Source organism: Asterias rubens, chromosome 8 (genome assembly GCF_902459465.1).
Source record: "Asterias rubens chromosome 8, eAstRub1.3, whole genome shotgun sequence".
In the NCBI taxonomy this organism is placed as follows: Eukaryota; Metazoa; Echinodermata; class Asteroidea; order Forcipulatida; family Asteriidae; genus Asterias; species Asterias rubens.
Window position 1 is genome coordinate 10,607,544 of NC_047069.1, and position 13,554 is coordinate 10,621,097.

The 13,554-nt window shown below is 38.0% G+C and overlaps 1 long non-coding RNA gene across 1 annotated transcript; it reads right to left on the reverse strand.

Moving 5' to 3' along the window:
• Positions 1–5,792: 5,792 nt before the first annotated feature.
• LOC117293295 lies at positions 5,793–10,457 on the reverse strand. Its single transcript, XR_004519418.1, has 4 exons — positions 10,374–10,457; positions 7,833–7,916; positions 7,012–7,094; positions 5,793–5,949 (listed from the first exon to the last, which is right to left on the reverse strand). It is a non-coding gene; the product is annotated as an uncharacterized LOC117293295 (long non-coding RNA).
• Positions 10,458–13,554: the final 3,097 nt, after the last annotated feature.

The following is a 13,554-nucleotide window of genomic DNA, read 5'->3' on the forward strand; positions in this document are numbered from 1 at the left end:
ATTTAGTCCCTCATTTTGTTTGATAATAATTTGAGGGGGGAAATTAAGTCTTGACAAGCTTTTGAGGCTAAGACTATTTCAGTGCAAACTAAGTGATAGTATTCATTCAAAAACTTGAATTTAGGAAACAGTTGTACCCTAAATTACAAAGAAATTGTCCCTCATTTTATAAAATAAAAATTTGAAGGGAGGGGGGTCAAATGCTCAAAAGTTACCCTTTTTTATTTTTAATACCAAGCCACTTCCTCTTGTATTACTCCGAGTTGCTCACACTTCTTTGTGTGTTGAGTACACTTTCCATTGTGTGACTCTCCGAGTTGCTCACACTTCCTTGGTGTGTCGAGTACAGACACCTAACCCTGTGTTACTCCGAGTTGCTCACACTTCTTTGTGTGTTGAGTACACTTTCCCTTGTGTGACTCTCCGAGTTGATCACACTTCCTTGGTGTGTTCAGTACAGACACCTAAACCTGTGTTACTCTGGGTTGCTCACACTTCCTTTGTATGTTGCGTGCAGACACTTTTCCTTGTGTTACTCCGAGTTGCTCACACTTCAGTGTGTGTTGAGTACGGACACTTTCCCTTGTGTTACTCGGAGTTGCTCACACTTCCTGTGTGTGTCGAGTACGGACACTTTCTCTTGTGTTACTCCGAGATTCTCACACTTTTTGTGTCGAGTACAGACACTTCCCTTGTGTAACTCCGAGTTGCTCACACTTCCTTTGTGTGTTGAGTACGGACACTTTCCCTTGTGTTACTCCGAGTTGCTCACACTTCCTTTGTGTGTTGAGTACAGACACTTCCCTTGTGTAACTCCGAGTTGCTCACACTTCTTGTGTGTGTTGAGTACGGACACTTTCCCTTGTGTTACTCTGAGTTGCTCACACTTCCTTTGTGTGTTGAGTACGGACACTTTCCCTTGTGTTACTCCGAGTTGCTCACACTTTCTTTGTGCCAGCAATGTTTTCACACAAACCAAGTGAAGATATTCCTTTTAAAAGCCTTCAATTTAGGAGACAGTTGTGCCCTAAATTGCAAAGTTTCGTAGTCCCCTCATTTGATTACATAATAATTTTAGGGGGAATTACACGTTACGAGTTGTTCCAGTTTTCCTCTTTCTGCAAGGCCAAAAATGGTAATTCAAAGCAAGTAAAAGCATCCTTTTGAAAACTTCAATTTAGGAAACAGTTGTATCCTAAATTGCTTCTTTTTTACCCCCTTCTTTTGTGAACATGCGTCTCACTCGACTTTGTTATAATATTCCTATTGTTTTCGTCAATAGTTACAGTGGTCTGTTTGAAGTGTTTACTTTTCTTATCAATAACTTTCTCTGAGCACGAATGCTGAAAATTTTAGGGTAACTCAAAAGGGTCGCATTTTTGTGAACATGCATAAAAGTAAATCAAATGCTTCAGATCTTGTTCAATCTTAGCCGTGTTGAAATAATGGACATTATGGTCAGTGTTGGTTCTTTTTTTAGGATGGTAGACGTTATATTAATCCAATGTCATCTTTGTTATCATTTATTGGCAAGCATGTAGTGAGAAAACATCACTATTCGCCGAACTTAAACTGTTAAAAAATCTGTGACGTTTGTGTGGAAACGTCAAGCGTTTTTCTTGGAGCTTTTGGTTGATACATATCTAGTGTTTTAAACACTCAAAAACTTTGTTATTATTCAAAGTTGGTCAAAAACAAGTTCACTTGTAGCCATTTTGTCAGTGCACTACAGCTGAACGTCCAAATTGCAGCCCCATGGAAAGCAAGGGGGAAATTAGTGGCCATTAGAACTCGTTTCTCCGACCAGCACATCATCATCTGGATAGAAGTCGTCATCATCTGTCGAGTTAGGATCCCATTTGAACAAGCCTCGACATCTCTTGGCACCACCAGTGCAGCTTGGTTGCGAGATAACAATCGGTGAAATCTTAGGCCCTTGAGGGCACCAGTTCATTTAAGCAAGCAACAACTACCTTCTGCTCGACACTTGCGTCCAAAACAAAGCGCCAAAATTGCGTCTAGCTCGTTTATACTTGTAAGACATTACAACATTGAAGTAGACACCAGGAGTACATCTAATTGAACTTCACTGAACGGAGAACATATCGACCATTGCACTTGGGCCTTTAGATCATCACAAGTTCCAGGTGGCCGAGGGGGTCCACCGACAGGCACAGGTCTTTGCACAACTCTGCTTTTTTTTTTGGCAAAATTTTTAAATAAAAAATTGAACAGGACTCTCCTTGTAACTTGTGTTTTATTTGCCTCAACCCTACCCCCCCCCCCCCCCAATTTAAATATTGAGGGCCATCTTATCGTGGTGGAACCCTCCCCCACCCTGTAGGGACCAATGGCAAGTCCCCACAGGTTGGGGAGGGTTCCACCAGGATAAGATGGACCCTCGGGCTGTAATTTTTGCCCACAATACAATTGGGTGCGTATATAAGTCGCTTTTAGCAGTCATTTTGCGCAAGAAAACTCCCATTAAATTAATACACACCAAATTTATTGCATTGTGGAAAAAAAAGCCAGCCAAGTGGACGAGTCAAATAAAGAAACATACAGTTCTAAGTTAAGACAAATCAACTAATGGTTGACTTGCCCGTAAATAGCATCAGCCTTTATTCTTGTACAAATAAAATAACACAATCTGATAATTATACAAGGCAAAATTTGATACGCAAGGCATTTTTGAGCAAAAAAAGTATGCAAGGCCTTGTCGCATTTTCAAGCAAAATTTGATAAGTACGCAAGGCTATAACCTTGTCGCACTTATGAGCAAAATTTGATAAATACACAACGCTATAGTCTTGTTGCACTTTTGGGCAAAATGGGATAAATATGCAAGGCAGTAAATAGTCTTGTGGAATTTTTTGGGCAAACTTTGAGCAAATTTTTTTAAAACTATGCTATAGTGTTGTTGCACTTTTGGGCAATGCTATAGTTCGCACTTTTGAGCAAAATTTTAGCAAAATTTGATAAGTATGCAAGGCTATAACACTACAGTGTTGCACTTTTGGGCTAAATTTGAGCAAAATTTGACAAATACGCAAGAACCTTGTTGCACTATTGGGCAAAATTTGAGCAAAATTGGAAAAATACGCAAGGCTATAGTCTTGTTGCATGTTTGTACAAAACTTGAGCAAAATTGGATTAATACGCAAGGCTTAAGTCTTGTTGCACTTTTGGGCACAATTTGAGCAAAAGTTGATAAATATGCAAGGCTATATATAGTCTTGTGGAAATTTGTGGGCAAAATTTAAGCAAAAATGGAAAAATACGCAAGTCTATAGTCTTGTTGCACTTTTGCACTAAATTTGAGCAAAATTTGATAAATAAGCAAGGCTATATATAGGCTTGTTGCACTTTTGGGCTAAATTTGAGCAAAATTTGATAAATATGCACTGGCTATATATAGGCTTGTATATAGGCTTGTTGCACTTTTTGGCAAAGCTTGAGCAAAATCTGATAAATACACAAGTCTTGTACTTTTGGGCAAAACTTGAGCAAAATTGGATGTCTTGTTGCACTTGTGCGCAAGGCTATATATGTATAGGCTTGTTGCACTTTTTGGCAAAACTTGAGCAAAATGTGATAAATACGCAAGGCTTATAGTCTTGTTGTACTTTTGGGCAAAACTTGAGCAAAATTGGATTAATACGCAAGGCAATATTCTTGTTGCACTTTTGGGCTAAATTTGAGCAAAATTTGATAAATACGCAAGGCTATAGTCTTGTGGAGCAAAATTTGATAAATACGCAAGGCTATAATTATAGGCTTGTTGCACTTTTTGGCAAAATTTGACCAAAATCTGATAAATACGCAAGGCTATAGTCTTGTTTTTGGGCAAAACTTGAGCAAAATTGGATGTCTTGTTGCACTTTTGGGCAAAATTTGAGCAACATTTGATAAATACGCAAGGCTACAGTCTTGTGGAATTTTTGGGGAAAAATTTGAGCAAAATTGGATTGATTCTTGTGGAATTTGTTGATCAAAATTTAAGCAGAATTGGATAAATATGCAAGGCTATTATAGTCTTGTTGCACTTTTTGACAAAATTTGAGCAAAATCTGATAAATACGCAAGGCTATAGTCTTGTTGCCTTTTTGGGCAAAACTTGAGCAAAATTGGATGTCTTGTTGCACTTTTGGGCAAAATGTGAGCAACATTTGATAAATACGCAAGGCTACAGTCTTGTGGAATTTTTGGGGCAAAATTTGAGTAAAATTTGATAAATTCTTGTGGAATTTGTTGGTCAAAATTTAAGCAGAATTGGATAAATATGCAAGCAGAATTGGCAAAATTTAAGCAGAATTGGATAAATATGCAAGGCTATTATAGTCTTGTTGCACTTTCGGGCAAAATTTGAGCACAATTTGATAAATACACAAGGATATTGACTTGTTGCATTTTTGAGCAAAATTTGATAAATATGCAAGGCTGTTGCACTTTTGGGATTTTAAAAGTAAAATTGGATAAATACCAAAGGCTTTAGCTTTGTTGCACTTTGGGTACAATTTGAGCAAATTTGGATGAATACGTAAGGATAGCCTTGTTGCACATTATTGGGCAAAGTTTTAGCAAAAATTTATAAATATGCAATGCTTTTTGTTAAATATGCCATGTTGCATTTTCTGGCATATAAGTTTGATAAATTTACAAGGCGTTATTCTATATAGCCCTGTTGCTTATTTTTTGAGAAATATTTTATAAATATGCAATATGTTAATTGCTCGAGGCTGCAAAAGGTGTAAGCCCTCCATTCTGTTGAGCTTGAATCACCCTGGGGTCGTTCATTAAGCCAAATTCTTACGAACTGACACTGTTGACTTTGGTGCTGTTTCATTGATGACAATTGGTCCTTAGCGGATGCAGTTGTTATGCCACCTCACAGTTGGTTCACATGTAAAACAAAGCAAATATTCTTGCATTAGTCTTGTTTTAACAATCTGATTGAACAGAGTATGATTGTAGGGCAATCTTGTAGTTAAGTAGACCAATGCAAGCAATTTATTTCAGTTTCAAATTTGGCCTATTCATCCTGGTAAGGTTCGTCTAAAACAGGGCTACCACGTGAAGGTCCCAGGATACCTGCCCCACACGGTTTTCCAGATCTTCAGGGCCTTTGCACCATCCTGTCGGATGGGTCAGGTCCGCCGTCCCAGAAGGAGGGACAGTCCCCTACTGTACTATCCGCGGTCCCTAGTTGGAAAGAACTTAGGGACTACTTCCGTTGGTCAACCATTTGTGATAACACCGGCACCATCCTAGCAGATGAGGAGCCCGAATGCACCTTTAAGATCAACCACCCAGTGGCCCGAGCCGGAAGTAGGACCCCACATGCCACGTGCACGTGTCCAGGTCCCTTTAGTCTTATTCGAAATAGTCCGTGCTGTACCATTTTGATCCGCAGGCACCACCATTTATTTCGATCCGCACGCACCACCATTTATTTCGATCCGCCGGCACCACCAAGTTAGCGCAAAAAAACGCGTATATGCTTGCTTGCTTGCAATGGTGTACTTATTAACAAGATGCCAACTGTATAGTGAGCTACAAAAACAATCCACTACATGTAAGGCATCAAAAATAAACATATGTAAAGCCTGTTTCATACTTCCTGCGAATGCGATGCGAATTTTACGTCGGAACCCTCTTTTCGCAACAATATTCACAAGTGAGTTGAGCAGATTTGAACTGCTGCGAATTATTTGTGACATCAACATTCGCTTCGCATTTGCAGGAAGTATGAACGGGGCTTTACTCATCTAAAAAGAATATCTTACTTTTGTTCATTCATGATCCACAGATGAGCTGCTCGGATGTCTTGATGATATTCATGTTTTCCAAGGCAGTTGATCTCCTTTATACCCTGCAGCCTTCAAGGTGTCGGTAGGGGAGACTCCATCCGTACTTGGTTTCAGGAACTACTGGCCCTAAATTTTTGTGCTGAAAGGTCAAGTTAACGGATAGAATTATGTGGTTTTAAGCCAATATTTTGTCATCAAAACTCTTGCATGGGTAATTCAGACCACCTCTTTATATAATAATATCAATAATGGTGGCTTTCTATAGCGTTCAGGTCTGTCACGCAGTGACGCTCATGGCGCTTTAACATTATTACCCCTGGTCACTGGGCCTTAAATCATTCCTTAAACCATCTCAGCTCCCTGGGGAGTATACAGTCTGTGCCCCCAGTAGGTAAGCTTATCAATCACAAGAACCAACTCTGCCCTCACAGGTACCCATTTACCCCTGGATGGAGAGAAGCTTATGGTGACATGAATAACCACCTAGATATTTCTTGGTGTATCTTGCACATGCTTGCCCCTGTGGTGATACACTTTTCACCCATCAAAAGAGGGACAGAAAGTAGCAGAAATAATGCACCCGTATCCCCCTTTTGCCTTATCCCCAGTTCCAGAACTTTTGTTGTCCGTTTGTTATACAAGCCAGGTTGCACCATAGTTTTTCATTATACTTGGGTATTTGGCTAAATGGAAATTAAAGCATTCTGGGATTTCTACACTTTACCCTAGCAGATTATTTATCTGCTGTGGCAAAAATGGCCCGGGTTCTGCGATTCATGGTCGGTGCCTTACTCATATTTTCTCAACAACAACTCCAAGTGTAAAAACGTTTTGCTGTCTTTCCTTTTGTCAAGTCAAGGCTTTATTGATCAATTATATTTTTAAAGGCAATCCCTCATTATTTGCAAGATAATTTGGGTGGAACACTGACCTAAGAGGTTTTAATTGGGGGGGGAGGGGAGATGATACAGACACCCCCGCCCCCCCCCCAAAAAAAAAAAAATAAAAATAATCAGAAGTACTGTTTATTAAGACTACCAGCAACATGTACTATTATAAAGCCAATTTTACTTATTTTAAGCTTAAAATACGTGGCGTAGCATGGTGATTGGCCTTTAGCTAAATGTGTTTAGTCTGGGCGCTAGTTCCATTTGATTTGCATATACATCCTTCAAACAATTGTTAAGAATTATGTATTTACCTTCTTTGTTATAGGCCTACATCATATTCAGATCACTATGAGCTTGTTACTGGTGATCTCTTCCCGATGGTGGCAGACAAACACTACAGAGAAAAACGTTTTAAGGACAAAATAAGTTTGCATATAAAAATATAAAAATTACAAGGGGTAAGTTCGGCAGTTTTATCGAATTTGGGACTAAATTAAAAAAAAAAAATGGGTAAGCCCAGCAATTTGATCAAATAATTTGGGGGAAAAAAATGAACAATATCACAAGGGATAAATTTGCAAGCCAACCACCAGACCTTGTTTGTTCAACCATGCATGTCAAGGTTTAGGTCTTGTTTTTGTTTGCCTGAAATAGCACCCAGAACCAGTTCTACGATTCAGACTTGAGACAGGCTCAATTTTTGTGACTTGGTCTTGATGCAAGTCACATTGGCAAAAGACTCAAATTAGACTATCATATGACATTGGCAAAAGACTCAAACTAGACTATCATATGACTCGGACGTTATCCCAAGACTTGTGACTTGCGAGTCACATATTTTCACCAAAGATACCTTGTGTGCATGTGTACTCCTGCTCCACGTTACTAGGCATTTTCGCTTATAGGGCCTACAGCTAGGGCAGAAATTTGACGCTAGCACAGTAAGCGGAGAAGTTGGCGATAAGCAGAGCCATGAAATTGGCCCTTATAAATCTGAGGCGAATATTTTAGAGGATTGAGCTGTATAAAGATTTATTGAAACATTTCTGAAATGTTCATTTCAATTTTCTGCTAAAAAAGAGATATTATTTTTTAAAGCAACATGATAGCATTTGTTTGTGTTTACACGTACCCTTGGTCCATGGTCCAAGTCAGCAATCACTTGTACATTTGGTGATATTCTGTGGACGGTGTGCCAGCTCAACAGTATACAACCCTACAATCAAATGAAACACCCGGTACTATTTTAAATTTGTGCAGAGCAACCAAATAATCACTAGCTTCGAATCTCCAGACATGGGATCAATGGGAGACTAATAGGCGGTCATTTTCACAGTTCTCACCAGTATTAAGCGTGCTCACTGCTCATCACACGAAGTTAAAGGAGGGCGCCATAACTTTTGCGCAATTTGGCTGTTGCGCAAAAGTGTGCATGTGCATTTCATCACACAATAGAGATATTGTGCATTGGAATCCTGTGAGACCAGCCATCTGCATGACAAACTTTGGAGATATAAATAGAATTACCAGAATTAAATTGAATTGTAAGTAATGCCTATAGAGGCCTGTTCATAAACCAAGTGTACAAGTTGTCCACAAGCACTCATTTTTGCCACACAGGGGCGGTTCATAGTGTGAATCATGAACTATATATTGATAAGTACCTGTTTGGATTTGTTGTCAAATTACGTAACTTTTTTAAAAGATCTTGAATAAATGTAGAATCATATACTAACTATGTGTACAAAATTGTGGAGACTATTGCTTCTCATCAGAATTTGACCCTTTCTCTATAGTTTAACTAACAGTGTTGTTGATGATTGTGCCCGTATTATTGTACATGCTTTAAATTGCAACTCCTGCCAATAGGTGGCGCTCTATGAGACATTTCAACTGAATATCATATGGACTTACTGAGCATGTGATAGTTGTTATGTAACAACCCGAATCAAAATGGTTGTACAGTACCTGAATCTATGAACAAACCCTATGGGGTTCCTATGTGAAAACAATGTAGGATACCTGTGAAAATTGTCTGAGATCCCTGTTGAAACATTTTTTAGTTCAAAATTTACAAAGTCATTAGGGGTTTAAATCCAGCACTTTTCATAGTTCTAATGGACCAAATCTGATCTAAACCACTCCCTTTTAATTGTGATTTTTCAATGTTGCATCCAAAATTGATAAATATTTTCAATTTTTGACCACGTTTTTATAAAAATGCTGGACTCACCCAGTCCCTCCCATATAGTGACTTACCACTCACTTGTAATTGTTTAATGTTGCACCCAAATTTGATAAATATTTTCAATTTTAGACCTAATTTTGATAAAAATGCTGGACTCACCACTCCCATTTAATTGTTCAATGTTGCACCCGACAGCATTGTTAACAATATTTAAAATGTTTGACTAAATTTGGAAGAAAATGCTGCACCCCTTGTGATTGTTCAATGTAATGATGCACCCAAATTTGATAAATATTCTAGATTTTACCCCTCGAGACTTGTCCTTATATCCTGGGATGTCCTGTTTTCAAGGTGTCTCTAATATCAAGGCAAATCTTTTCCCTCTCTGCGCGGCGATGTAATTTTGTGGTTCGACTTCTTACCAAGCAAAGAGTTTCCCCATTGACCGAAACTTAGAAACAAGTAAGGCTCTCTGATAAGTTGCACTTGTGAATGCAAAAAGTTTTGGTATTTTAGGCATTTCTACGAGGTACAATCATGTTGGGGCCATATAAAAAAGTTTGCCCACCCAAAAGGTTTCATCAAACACTTTTTCAATTCACAATTCACAATGATTAAATCATGTGACTGAACATTCTGCTAAGCATTCTGGAAAAAAAGTACAGAGGCTTAACTTAAGCCTCTGTATTTTTTTCGTAGCCATGTGCCTTATATCATTTTCTCATACAAAATATCTGGAGAATTTTTGTCTAACATTTATATTTAAATTTAAACATCGGCTTGGTGATTCAATTATCACTGTTGATTTATTATACGCTTGATTATAAAAAATCATATTTGAAAGCAAATAATTATTTACACTTTCATTTTTATTATAATTTTTTTTTTTAATTTACCATGGTTACGGTAATTTTGGCTATATCTATAGAGTCATACACAAAGTCTCACAGAACATTTTGCAATGTTGCAGAATCTTTAAACCCATGCATGGACGCTGTCGCGTTGCATGCAAAGGAGGAGTTCAACCTGGGCTAGGGAGGAACCTGTGTTTTGTTTTTTTATATTATCAAAATTTGAACTAAATTCTAGACTAAGAAAATGCATGAGTCAAGATGTAACAGAGGCCTAAATTGGATACAAACGCGTTTGCCCTGGTGATTTGATAATTTGTTTACTCATATTGTGGCTTTATCGAGAAGATGTAACAGGCCTAAATTGGATACAAACGAGTTTCCCCTGGTGATTTGATAATTTGTTTACTCATATTGTGGCTTTATCGAGACATGTGTAGCCCCGGCCGCCCGGCCCACTTGTACGGCCAACTCTCTGGCGAGTCAAGTGGGGCTACGAGACATGTACAAACAATACGCGTCCACCCTTCCTCATGCTTTTCAAATGTTGCGCCCAGTGAAAACAAAACAAAAATTCACAAACAAATACATTCCATAACAATTCAGTATTTCACAAAGATAACAATCAACTCACCTGCGTTAGTTTTGCATACTAATAGCCACGGAACTGTCCGCCAAAAGTACAAACACAGTCTGAACAGAAATCGATTGACACAGGAGGTCTTCCCTCAACCACGTTTCTTGAAGTAAAATGGCGACTATTATAACTGGCGCCCGACGACCCGTATCTTTCATTGTTTCAGGTTGCACTGGCGTACTGTCTTCAGTGCGACGTCAGGATGTCGATTCAGCAGTTTACCAACCAAGGTTGGAAAACTATGGAAAGCCAAAAATGCAAATCAAGAACATAGCCATAGTTTGTAGAAATTTATAGTTTCAGATGATTATTCCAGCAGAAAAAAAGCCAGATTAGAGTTGAATTGTTGGTTTGCTGTGCATAAACAATCTATTTTTAGGAATAGATTTCTGTTGCAGTTTATGTAAACCTTGTTAAAAACCATGGTTTAAACCAAAGATGGACTAGTGATTATTTTGCTGGGGGTGTGGCTTGTTGGATTTGGTTATGAGCAAGCTGGGTAGATGACTGGGTGGCAGAGACTGGGATTTCGATTTGAGGGTAGGGGAGATGGACATGGGTATCTAGGTTTATTCCAGGAGCTGTGAGCTAGAGCCCGCTGCCTTTTTTCGGTAATATAGAATTCCCATCCTCAACAATTCTCCTACTTTTTTTTTTTAAGGATTGCCCTTTTTGAATCGATTAAAACAAATTCCCATCATATAGCATTAAGACAGTGACAGTTTTGATGTACAGAACAAAAACTGCAGCCCGCTGGAACAAATCATCGCTTGAGAAATTGCTCATTATAATTAAAATCATTTTTAGGATGAATAGGTCAAAGTCCAACAATTAACGAGATGCACCATATGGCCTTTACATTATACGCATTGTATAGCCTTGTACACATTTTCAAGCAAACATTTAGAAGTACCTTGTTGCATTTTAGGGCAAAATTTGGGGTAGTCAGTAAATAGCAGTAGTGACATCTAAAAACACAATACACAATACAAAGTGACAACATTGACCATTCACAAGTAAGCTTTAATATCACTGGACACAGTTAAAAAACTAATAAATGATCAAGTGGATTTTCTGTAACAAAATATTTGTTGAAAATGATTTGGAGATGCATCTAATTTCAGCAACTATAATTAGTAAGTCCAGTTAGCTGATGTCAAACAAGTACTAACTAGTTTTGAATATTTAGAGTTCAGATCACAAGCTGGTATGCATGCAAGATAATAATGGCTCCATATCTCCAGTGGAGCTATTATTCCTTTTGTATGCACTCATAATTGTTTTGCTATGGGTACTAATGTCTCCCATACATATCTAAGTGGTATTGCAAGACTTCTTTAATAACTTTGTTTGATTCAGTTGTAATACCCAGTATTACAGTGTTGTAAAGCAGAACATTTTGCAAAACAAAAACCAGCAGTGAAACTAGTAACAACCAATGTTAGCATGTTGGCTGATGACCTGCCTTTTGCTGTGCAATTTTTGTTACCTCACAGTTTAACAAAACTTGGCCGAAATTAAACCATTATCATCTTACATCCAAGTTGGCTTTCAAACAATTATCATTATTGTATTTGAATGAAAACAACAGTTAAGTGTCAGTACGCACCCGTACAGAGATAAACTATGTTTCATTGTACATTTTCAAGTAATTTAAACTCCCTTGAGTAACATCACTTGAAAGTGAATTATGAATTGTTTTAATATAAAAAAATTCTGTCAATAACAAATTTTACTACATTGAAGGTTAACTTTGGGTTGATCACAATATTCTGCACACAAATGAAACTTTTTTTTTTTGATGTAGTCATCAAGTTCCAGATCTATACAATATCTGTATGCTACAAAATATAAACACTATGCTGACTCATATGTTTTCAAGATATTCTTTAGGCATAAATTCATGTTATGCACACATTAAAGAAAGAAATATCTGGCAACATATTCTGCAAATCACCGTCCTTTTTACTGACTATTTTAAAGAGAACATTTTTTATATTGCATATATTTCAGTTTACTAAAAATGACCATACTGAAAAGTTGGTTAAATTGGACAGTCATTGAACAAATACCGGTTGGAGAGATGTGATTGAAGTTTGCATGCAGACAATGTTGGCTCAATGTAATGGCTGCAGATAGGATATTTACTCTTTCAAACTAATACAAAAGTCAATACTGCAGGCATGCAAGGGCGCCTTTTGGCAGCCAGCCACATCAACCCATTATGACCACAGAGCAAAGCCAGGGATCAAAAGGGTTTAATTTGACCACAGATTAAAGCCAGGGATCAAAAGTGTTTGATTTGACCAGAGCAAAGCCAGGGATTAAAAGTGTTTGATTTTTCCTAAGGGAGAAAAACCGGATGGTCTGGAAAACCCTTGTGGCACAGCAGAGAACCAATGCACAACTCAACTCACATATAGCCTTGGCCGGGAATCGAACCAGGGTCACCTTGGTGAGAGGCAAGCGCTTTACGCTAAGCCAACCATGCCCCCATTTTTAGCACAACCAGTTCAATTTGAACTTTTCAACTTGCATCAAGTCTTGTCCATTTATTGTCGAAACAGACAGTATAAAATTGAATGCACTAAATAATTTTGGCTTTAAAGCTCAAGCAAATTTGTATTAAATTTCAAAATCACTTGGAAAAACTGCTACTTCAAAATATCAAAGCTCTTAAATAACTGTTTCAATTCTCGTAGCTAATTCTCCTATAATGTAGTCGTGTTGTTCCCCCAATCAGGGAGCAAATATCAAATAACACTCTTGAAGTTTAAGGTAGTTTCATAAAACAGTTTTTTCTCTTTCAAATTTCCAGCTATTGAAAAGGTATTATTTACAACACAAATGAATTACTTGCAGGCCTGGAGTTACACGGAGGCCATGGCCTCTGTTGCCCCTGGTCTTGGCCTTGGTGCCCTTCAAAAGTTTCCCATAGACTTCAAGATTTTTCAATGGAAGTGCCCTTTGAAAAAAAGAAAATGGCCTTGCCTTTTCAACAAGTTCAAAGATTAAATTCCAGAAAGGGGGTACAACTCAACAGCAGGGTCGAATTTCATGGAGCTGTTTAAGCACAAAATTTTGCTTAAGCAAAAAAAACCTTGCTTAGTAAAATCAGATAACAGACCAAGACTCCACTCAATTGTCATGCTAAGAAAACAACATCTAAATACCAGTC